The sequence below is a fragment of the Taeniopygia guttata genome, chromosome 2 (assembly GCF_048771995.1).
Source record: "Taeniopygia guttata chromosome 2, bTaeGut7.mat, whole genome shotgun sequence".
In the NCBI taxonomy this organism is placed as follows: Eukaryota; Metazoa; Chordata; class Aves; order Passeriformes; family Estrildidae; genus Taeniopygia; species Taeniopygia guttata.
In genome coordinates this window covers 45,144,935-45,154,907 of record NC_133026.1, presented here as the reverse complement: position 1 = coordinate 45,154,907, position 9,973 = coordinate 45,144,935, and positions in this window count along the sequence as shown.

Sequence of the window (9,973 nt, the reverse complement as noted above, 5' to 3'; positions counted from 1 at the left end):
TGCCCCTGTCCCAAACATACACTGTCTCAGGCAGGGGGTACTTCTCTTTCTTGGAAGATTTCTGCTTCACAGGCATACAGCTGTTGCCTCTGAGCAGCCACAGGGCTGTGGGATGCATCGGCTCTGCCAGGCATGTGGCAGATGCCTGGATGCCTCTCACACAGCAGAACCTCTCCATCCTACTGCTCACAGACGGGGTGGCTCCGAACCTCAGGGTCAGTGAGTTCATCTGGGCCCAGCCTGTCTGGAGCTGGTGAAGCAGCCAACCCTCCAAAACCCTGCGCAGCACTCTGTCAGTGTCACCAGACATCCCGTGCGCTTGGCATGACAACTCAATTAAACCAAGATTTTCAGTCTGTTGCCTGGTGTTTCGTTGGCTCATGTTCACTTAAACAGACATTTCCATAAGATCAGCTCAGGAAGGGAAGGAAACATGAGCCAGAAAAAAAAAAAACAGTGGTTGATTAGGGCACTTTTGCCAACCTTATAGAAATGTGCACACAGCAACTTCACCCCTGCCTAATTCAGCTGGTTGCACAAAGTGGAAAATGTCAAGGAAGGTTTTGGATACCTTAGATATTATGGTTTAAAAAAAGGCAAGAAATAGGTTCCTAATCTAATAAACACATATCAGCATTTAGCCACTAAATTACATTATATGCTTTTGCATCCAGAGGAATATCAATTGTTTTCTTCTTGAAGTTTGCAGCTGGTTAAAGGAAGACAAACACATTGAGTCATTTTAACTGACTTGTGTTACTGGGGAAAACACAATATATCAGTATTTACGCACTTAAATTTACAGAGGCTAGTCAAGATAAAGATCTGTTGCAGGCTTACAAATAATCTTTCTGGAGATACACACGTCTCTGCCTGGTATACTTCTGAACTTCATTTACCATGCAGCCAGAAAAAACACTTTGCTTGCTGGAAAAGTGCAGGCAGCACCAAACTTGCACAAAACCTTCTTCTCTGGTGGCACTACCATGGCACTGGTTCTGGAGGAGGCAGTGGCTGGTGTAGTTAGGAAAGAAGGCCTCCCTAAAACCAAGTTACCTATCTGAATTTTTTCTTTCTCTCTCATTCCTCTCAAAGGGATTCCTAAGGTTTCATGTGAACTATGACTATGGATTGGCTTCCTCTCCATGAGAAAGCCTCATCCTGTCCCTCTAAGTTTATGGTCTATCCCTAAGAATTTGCTGGGCCTAAACTCAAGAGGGCCAAACAGGACTGACACAACATCAAGAAATATGCTTCACTGGTATGCCAAGGAGTCAGTCCAAAGTCACTGGGCTGAACATCCCAATCTTTCCAAACATCAGGCTACAAATTATGTGGCTTGTGGCTGTGCTATAGATATGTATATGCACGTATAGCTATTTTCTGTTACTGCCAGCTTCCATGTCTTTTAATAACAAAGTCTTCCACTCTGAAGGGCAATCGATTGTCACAGAAATTATTTTCAATGTGCTCAATTTGTTTGTACCTGTCTCTGGGTAACTCCAGGACTCCATTCATACTGCTACCACTGTATTTTCAAAATTAAGTCTTTTCTCAGGAATGTGGCAGAAGGACAAAATCAATCTGCCTCCTATCACACTGTGTGAACAAATCTGAGGCTGTAGAATGATGCCAGACTATGTATTTACAGCAACATTTAAGCATTTTCTTGCTCCCTTGAAATTCAAGCATGTGCTTAAAAAACCCTTTGCACTATTGCATTTTTCAAGGATGAAGTATTGACAGGGAAAGTGGCCAGAGAGCTGTACACATGTAACAGGTCTTATATATGACTCTAAAAGTTTTGGTAGATCAAAAAGCCTTTCATTAATTTGTTTTAACTGATGAACTAAATCTTTATATTCCTTTTGTCAGCTGACATTTTGAGTAACTCATGACCCCAAGATAGATGGGATGATGAGAAAAATGAAGAATGCAGTTGATGAGATTCAGGGCCCTTGACATGTAAGCTGCTCCATGCAAGCAAAATGTTAAACCCTAAATATTTCAGTATGGACTGTACAAGCCCCTCTTCCCCAGATCAGGTCTGAAACCATGACAGGATTCACTGCCTTATGGCATTGTATTGATGCCAGCAGAGAGTAACCGTAAATAAAACAGGGTACTCATCCTCATTCATTGAGCAAATGTTGTTATTACCTTCCAGCTGTTTGTTACCACCCATCTGCCAGGCTACCATCTCCTGACAACGAAGTCAACGGGAGGGAGCTGGTGTCTGAGCCTCAGCCATTATAATTTAGCCACTGCACAGTCTGGCACCTTAGTGTGAACCCTCCCTGCTTGGTGGCTTGAGCTGAATAGACAATGAGGCACAGCCTGGTGTGGCTGAGGGGTGGGTACAGCCTATCCACTGTGACTTCTGTCCCAGAGTGGTAATTGATGCCAAAGTCTCCTTCTTATGTAGGGAAACAAACGTAAAAGGCAAATGGAAGAGTTCAGTGCTGTACTCCCAGCTGCTCCTACTCAGATAAACAAATGCAAGTGTGACTGTGGGCCCTACTACAGCTCCCAGCAAGTAACCTCCCACTCCTCCATGCTGGGTGCCCAGCCCAGCCCACACCAGTGGAACAAGTACCTGTGCGCTCCCAGTAGAGCTCTGCTACCAGCCACAGCACCAGCTGCTGAGGCACAGCCAAACTTGCACCAGCAGTGGAGACTGCACCAGAGGCTGCTATCCCTGTTCTGCAAGGTCCAACCCACTGCTGCTGTTTTACCCTAAATCCCTCCATCCCAGAGGTGTCTGTTCCCATCAGGCCTTTCTCACATGCTCACCCACCCACAACATCCATGGCAGCACTCACCCATGTTTCCAGGTTCAAGGCTTGCCCTTCAAGGAGACTTCTGCCAGTTGCTTCAAAAAGTACAAACTCAGACAAAGTTCTACAGAGTTTTAGATGCTGCCGTATTTTCTGGAGCCATTACTAAAGAATGGCTTGGAGGATTCTTATTGCAGAACCCACATTTGGATTTTAAATGTCCTTTCCATTTTCCCAGATCAACTTTGGAGTTTTATTATTATAGTTTTATTATTGTAATATATTTTTAAATTATTCTTGTTCACTATTACTTAGCTGTATTGGCTACTAGGTTAATCTAGAAACTTTTTTAATTGCCTAGAAACTTCTGTGTTAGACCTGGTCTGGATAAATATCAAAAGGTTTTTGGATACTTTTCCAAAAGTTTTGAATATGCAAAATTGTCTATATTCCTGGAAAGGAATGGAAGTTAACATATGAAAGAGGAAGAATCAGACAAAGCAGGGCAAATTAAAGGACAGACTCTAGTACCTCCCGTCTCTGGGAGAATTTCCTTAAAACTGAGACACAGCATCCTAGTGGTTCTGTTCCTGCATAGCTTGTGTTAATTTACAGTGTTTGTGTTGTACCATTACCCTTTGCTATCAGGCTTTCTGTAATGGTCAGTGTTACATATCTCAAGCCACGTGAGCTAATTAAGTCAGGAACTGCAATTTTTAGACCAGTATCATCATCTCAGACTCTGTCTGTGCTTACAGAAAAAGAAAACTAAATTCACTTTTGAAACTGGTCTGATTTAAGTCTTTACTCTTTACCCAGACATCTGTGTGAGGCCTCCTGAACAGAACGATCTGGGAAAGGAGGAAGACCTTTGGTGGGAATCTTAGAACAAAATACCTGTTGATGATCGGTGCTTTTCAGGACATCTCAAGTAACTCCCTTGGAAGAAAGCTAAATGGAAGTGTCAAAAGTTCTGTAGACAACAGCCACTTGCATGTCCCTCCATGGCCAGTGAGGTGCCTCCATCTCCACCTTGGTGGACCCCAATGCAGTTGCACAGGACACCTGCCCAGGGTAGCTAGGGCAAAGGAACAACTCTCCCCTTACCACCCCACTTGGGCCTGGAGTGGATTTGAGTTTGGATTTGAATGGATTTGGTCGTGCCAAGGGCACACCAGCTCATCTCAAATACAACATTGGCAGGGTAGAGTGGACCCCAGCAGAGCACTTGGCTGAGAATACAGGGATAGCGCATGAAATGCTGAAGACTCTTAAGACAAAGAAAACCAAGTCTGAGAAAATCTTACATGTTTTGTCTTGAGCTTTTGTAAAGATGGTGGTGTGAGATGCGCTGGATCAACCCAGAAAGTAGATTTATTTGGAACAGTGAAAACTCTTGCAACCAAATCCCTCTGTCTATCTGGGGAATACCAACTTTAGCAACAGCTGAAAAAGAAAGGGATGACTCTTCATGCCATGGAGAGAGTCAGTCTTTGGAGATCCCCTGTTACAGCTGATGAAGTTACACAGAACTGTTCTGAGAAAATTTATGCCCAATTCTGTCCATGCACTATGGCTATAGAAGAACATTTGGACTTGAATCAACTTTTTGAAGAGCCATTTTTGGAATCATTCAGATATTGTATCAATTTTGCTTTCTGCAGAAGAAAAAGACCCATGAAGACTAGCAGTTTAAAATCATTTTGCACAAACCCACAGTTTTTGGCAAAAAAGTTTGCACCACAAATTTACCAAGGTCTAGCATGATCTAAGTGTAATTGTGCAATTTCCTTGTAAATTTGTTATTTATTTTAGTTATTTCTGCATAGGAATGCCAAGCAATTAACAGCACCATCCACTAAAGTATAAATGTTTATTTCACAAAATGCTCAAGCAGAACTCACATCAATTAACCATTTCAAATATCCCATAGCTTTTCTAGCTTTTTTTTCCTGCCACACACACATATTTGATTCTTAATGCTGGGAAATGCTCCATACCAAGCAATGTGCATGCAGAGATTATAAACAGTCATGGTGTGATTTGCCTGCTGATACACAGTAAATTCTGTAGCCTCTTTCAAGTGAATTTACACCCTTCCATCTTCATGTAATGCCTTTGCATAAGAACTTAGGACACGTATCAATTTGATTACATTAGAAAATGCAATCCAATCTGATTAATTAGTCCGAAGTAGAGGAAATTTTCACGCCAGGAACGCCTCTGCCTTCTAAAACAGAGCTGAAATGTGGATTATTTGTGTTTCAATATATCCAGGCAAAGCAACAAACTGTGTTCAACTTCACAAGGACAACTTTAATGAATTTTCCCCCTAGGTACAACTGAGTGGAGAATTTTTCTATGTGTAACAGACACCTTATTTTTCTGCAGTGCTTTTGTAACTGACAGCATCTTTGTACATGATTTTAACTTTTTCAAGAACAGGACAGAATTGCTTCACCCAATAGTGAATGTATAGTTCAATTGGATTAATTTTTCAGTTTAGATAAGTGGCAAATTTAGTTTAAAATAATTTGCATATAGCCAAATAGAGCATTCTGAGTTGAGAATTAATTGTAATTACTCAATTAAAGTTTTCTCCCAGTCAATCTTACACCCATCTTACAGAGTACTCCCATACATGTTTTCCTTGAGACTTAATTATTGTACACCCTAAATATGCCATCTTCTAATTCTTATTTGGCTATGAATAAAATTTTAAAGTATTTACTTTCTGGATTACTAAGGAGAAGATTTTCAATTTCTCAGCTGTATATTTGTGAAAATATTTGATCCTAAGTAACATATTATACATTAAGGTGTAATGAATAAAATTGCCACTATTTCTGCTGATGATGAGAGAGGTGGAATTTAAATTCAGACATGTTGGTAATTTTAAATTCCTTCCTCCCCCTTGAAAATCAATGAAAACGAAATCCATAACTTATAATCCACATTTAGAATTGTACTTAATAGCTGATGACATGTGATATGACCTATGGGAAGAAAATAACAGAAGGACTCTCAATTTGAAGAAATTTGAGCGTATGCATCTAGGGAAAATAATCCAAAACTCAGTTATTCCTCAGAAGGGAAAATGAGGAAAGTAATGCTGAAAGAAGCCTGAGGGTGATAGTAGAGAGTGTATTAAATGTGACTGAGCAAAAAAAGAGAAAGGGAAATTTTTGGCTGCAAATTCAAAGACATCACCTCCTAGAAGAGGGAAGAAAAGATTCTACTCCATATGGCTTTGGTGTGACCACACTAGGAATACTAAATTCACTCCTGGGTACCTTATTAACATCTAAAAGGGCAGGTTCAGTGGAGAGCAACAATAGTGTCTAAGGGATTGTCTGGGCTGACTTTATGGAAAGATTAAAATAGTTTAGGGGTGGATTGGGGCACCTTTTATTCCCGTGGAGTAGCACTTTAATTTTTATTCCATCCTTTTCCCCTACATTTTAACAGGCCTACTTACAAAGCAAAATATTATGGGCAAGTGTGTAAAAGTCTGGCCCTAAAGGTGTAAGTATTGGCTAAGCAATGAATGGGAACTTCCAATAGACATCTGTGTATGTCAGAAGGGTTAGTAAAACCAGTGGGCATAACTGGCAACAGGATGATATTTGTAATGACAAAAATGAAAAAAAGAATGAAAATCTATTGACAGGTCTTTTAGGGTATTGATTACTCTCATAAATTAAATGATGCATCTCTTGATACATTTAAAACTATGCTTGCAGAGCACAAATGATTGCACTCAAGAGAATAATCCTGCTCTGGACAGGAGATGTACTGGATGGCTTAGTGGGTCTGTCTCTTTGTTATTACACCGACTCAGAAATCTTAACAAGAGATAGGGTGCTACAAGACACTTAGTAATAAATATGCCCCGCTGTCTAATGCAGTATTTGGCCAAAACCCAGATAATTTCTGAAGTACACCTCAGGGCCTCATAATGACTCTAGTGCTAAATATCTTACAGTGTCACCTCTGCCAGCTGGAGCTGTGAAACATTACACAGTGTAAACAAAAAAATCAGTCAGTATTCCTAGGCTGCAGTCTCTATTTGTAGTGTTGGGGAGACTAATTGGATTTGCTAGAAATGGTGTTTAGATCAGTTTCGTGCAGGGTTTAAGTCTACTCCCTGCAACTGCTGTTTCCGAGCTTCCCTTCCACACCCTCTTCATGTAGCATCTTCCCCTTCCTCCTTATTCAGACCCAGGACTTCCATCAGGAGATGGATCATCACCACTTCAGTCAGGAAAAGAAGTTCAGATCCTCTGGCTGGCAGACAGACGTGGCACCCTCTGACACTGCAGACACTCAGCAGTGACTGTAGGTGTTGGTCAAAGAGGGCTCCTGCACCGAGCCCCGGCAGCCCCAGTGCACTCACTGCAGGACACTCACCACCTCCCCCAAAAAACCCTCTCTCCTCCAGCACTCAGAAGTCTTTGTTGGCACCTTCTGCTTTTTGGCAGAATGGTTTGTTTTACCTTCATAGATCATTCAATCGCTATTGATTTCAAGCTATTGGTTCTCCACACTGTGCAGACTTTGTTATAAATTACCGATCGGGGATGTGAGTTGCTTTGGCTCCCCATATGGTGCATTTAGCAGCAATTTTCAGTGTACACTTCTCCTGTTACTGTTTTCCAGCCCCCACACAGCAGCAGAGCTAACTTAAGCACAAGGCAGAGGTGAGCTTCCACTCTGGTCCATTGGCTGGGGCAGGAGGTGCAGTTGCCTTGTTGCAGGTGGCAACAGATCTCATGTTATCTTGGATATTAGACTCTCATAGAAGCACTTGCCCAGTGCAATGGTCTGATCTTGAAGAAGAAAGAGCTTTTCCCTGGAGCAACTCAGGCAGCTGATCACCCTTTCAGAGAGGCCCACTGGGATTTTTCATCACTATTTAGAAACCAAAATTATGCAGACTGGACCTTAGTATAATATTGTATTAGGTAAGTGCATTGTCATCCTCCTGTGACAAACATTACATCGTCTTTTTGACTAGTATTATTTTTAATGTATGTATTTTGCTAGGCAACAGACTGATAAAGTTTTTGGCCTTTTAAAGTCACACAAAATATTTACCAGCTTTGCTATCTGAGCACTACAAAAGCAGTCAGCCCCATGAACATGAAATGGTTCGCATTCACTTCATGTGGTGCTCTGTGTGCTCATTACACACACATATACACACACATATAATGGGTATGTACAGAAAATTACATACAAAGGCCTGCTATAGAGAGGGACTGTTAATGTATAAAATAATTATAAGTACTTGTCTCTCACACAGTCCTCAGTGTGTGTGAGTGCCAGAAACTAGACATGACATTCCAGACTGGAATGATGCAAGGAAGAAATATATTGCATTTATGGAAATCATTCATTTTCCTTGTCTGGGAACCTCTTGAATATAAATAATATTTTCATTTATAAATTTCAAAGTGCTGTCCTAAGAATGGGTAAGAATCATTATCTTCATTTGACAGCTGGAGAAACAAAGAGCAGACTGTTTTAAGCGGCAGTCTAAGGTCACATGGAGCAAATGAAGTCAAACCTCATCTCCCCAGCCTGATTTTCCCTTGAGAGAGCACACCAGAGAGCACACCACTCACAACTTTATCAGCTGAAACTCTTCAGTGGGTATGCTAATAGTATTGGCAACCCTGAGCCTTCACACATCATGACTGAGCTTTCAAAGGATCAAGAAATTTGCTTTAAATGCGTAAGATTAAAACCTCCAAATAAATAAACTTGTGTTTCTTATACTTGTCTTCTGTTATCTGAGCCTTTGGAGTATGCTAAGGAAATAGTTTACAGGTATTTCTACCACCAGAAGATCCAGATTTCTTTACTTAAAAAAAGAGGTGGGGGTGGGGAAGTGGGAGGGGGAAGGGCAATAGTAAGCAAACAGCTCTTAATACTGTAGATAAAATCTGGAGAGTTCTCAAAACAATGCAGAGATTAAACCTGTTTCTGGCACACACTGAAGGTTGCTCTCTTTATTAAGTGATCTCCCCACCCTACTCTAACCTAAAAGCAGATCTTGTTTTCAGTGATGACTCCAGAGATTGATAAACGTCCATTATCACCTCGGTCTGGATCCTCCAGACCTTTTTGAAAGTACAACAGCTTGGGGTAGAGCTGAGACTAACCCAAGAGCTGATGTGGTCAGGGCACAGCAACTCAGAGCAGAGCACACCCCAGCTTTCTTTTGCAATCAGAACCATTCTTCTCCCAGTATAAGACAATTCATGATTTTCAGATTGGTAATGTGGGCCCAAAGCTGCCACACAGAAAGATGGTCCAGCCTGAGCTCTTTCCTCCTGCTGAATTTGCTGGTGGGTTAACTCCATGCTGTGAAGCTTTACATCAGATACCGTTTATCGGCATCCTTCTTAATTTATGCCAGATGAAATTCACAACTCTGAAGCAGTGATGTTCAGTTTAAGGGGTTTTTCCCCTCTTACGACCTGTCTTTTTCAAATGTCTCCAAATTAGACAATCACTAGGGGCACTGATAGCTGTTTTCCTTTTAAGTCAGAGGCACTATTTGATTTTTCAGTTCTTCAGTTGTTTCATCTCTTATTATGTTGAATCATTTTGAAAGCTATATCTTCCATTTAAAAGTCATATCCCATTATCTAGGAGGGAATTTGAAAAGGTCAGTGTTAAAAGAAAACACAAGCTAAAACAACCCCAACACTCAAGCCTTCAACACAAACTAACCCATAGATATTGAAGGTTAATTAGACTTTAAGAAAATGCGCAGGCAATACATGTGGTGTGCTACTGATAAAATGACATTGCTTATAATGAATTAAATTACTGTAGAACCTCAGTGAGGTACTAGTCATGGGCAAACCACTGGAAAAAATATTAATATTTCTTCAGGCTGGGATCTCTTTTAGCTAATAAACAAAACAATACAATGTGTTCTTGTGTGTGGTCTTCAACAATTCCAGTTCAGTTTTACTCAGTCTTAATGCACTTGCATATATGTTGCACAAAATAACAGCTGTATTATATGACAGCTTGGAGATACTGGGTGGTCTTTTAAGAGTGTGAATTAGCAGTAGGGTTGAATTAGTTGTAGGTTTTTTTATGAGGAGCACAAGATATCTCAATTGTTTCTCCATGTCTGCCAGCATTAAGGTATTGAAACAGACACATTATGTACTGGG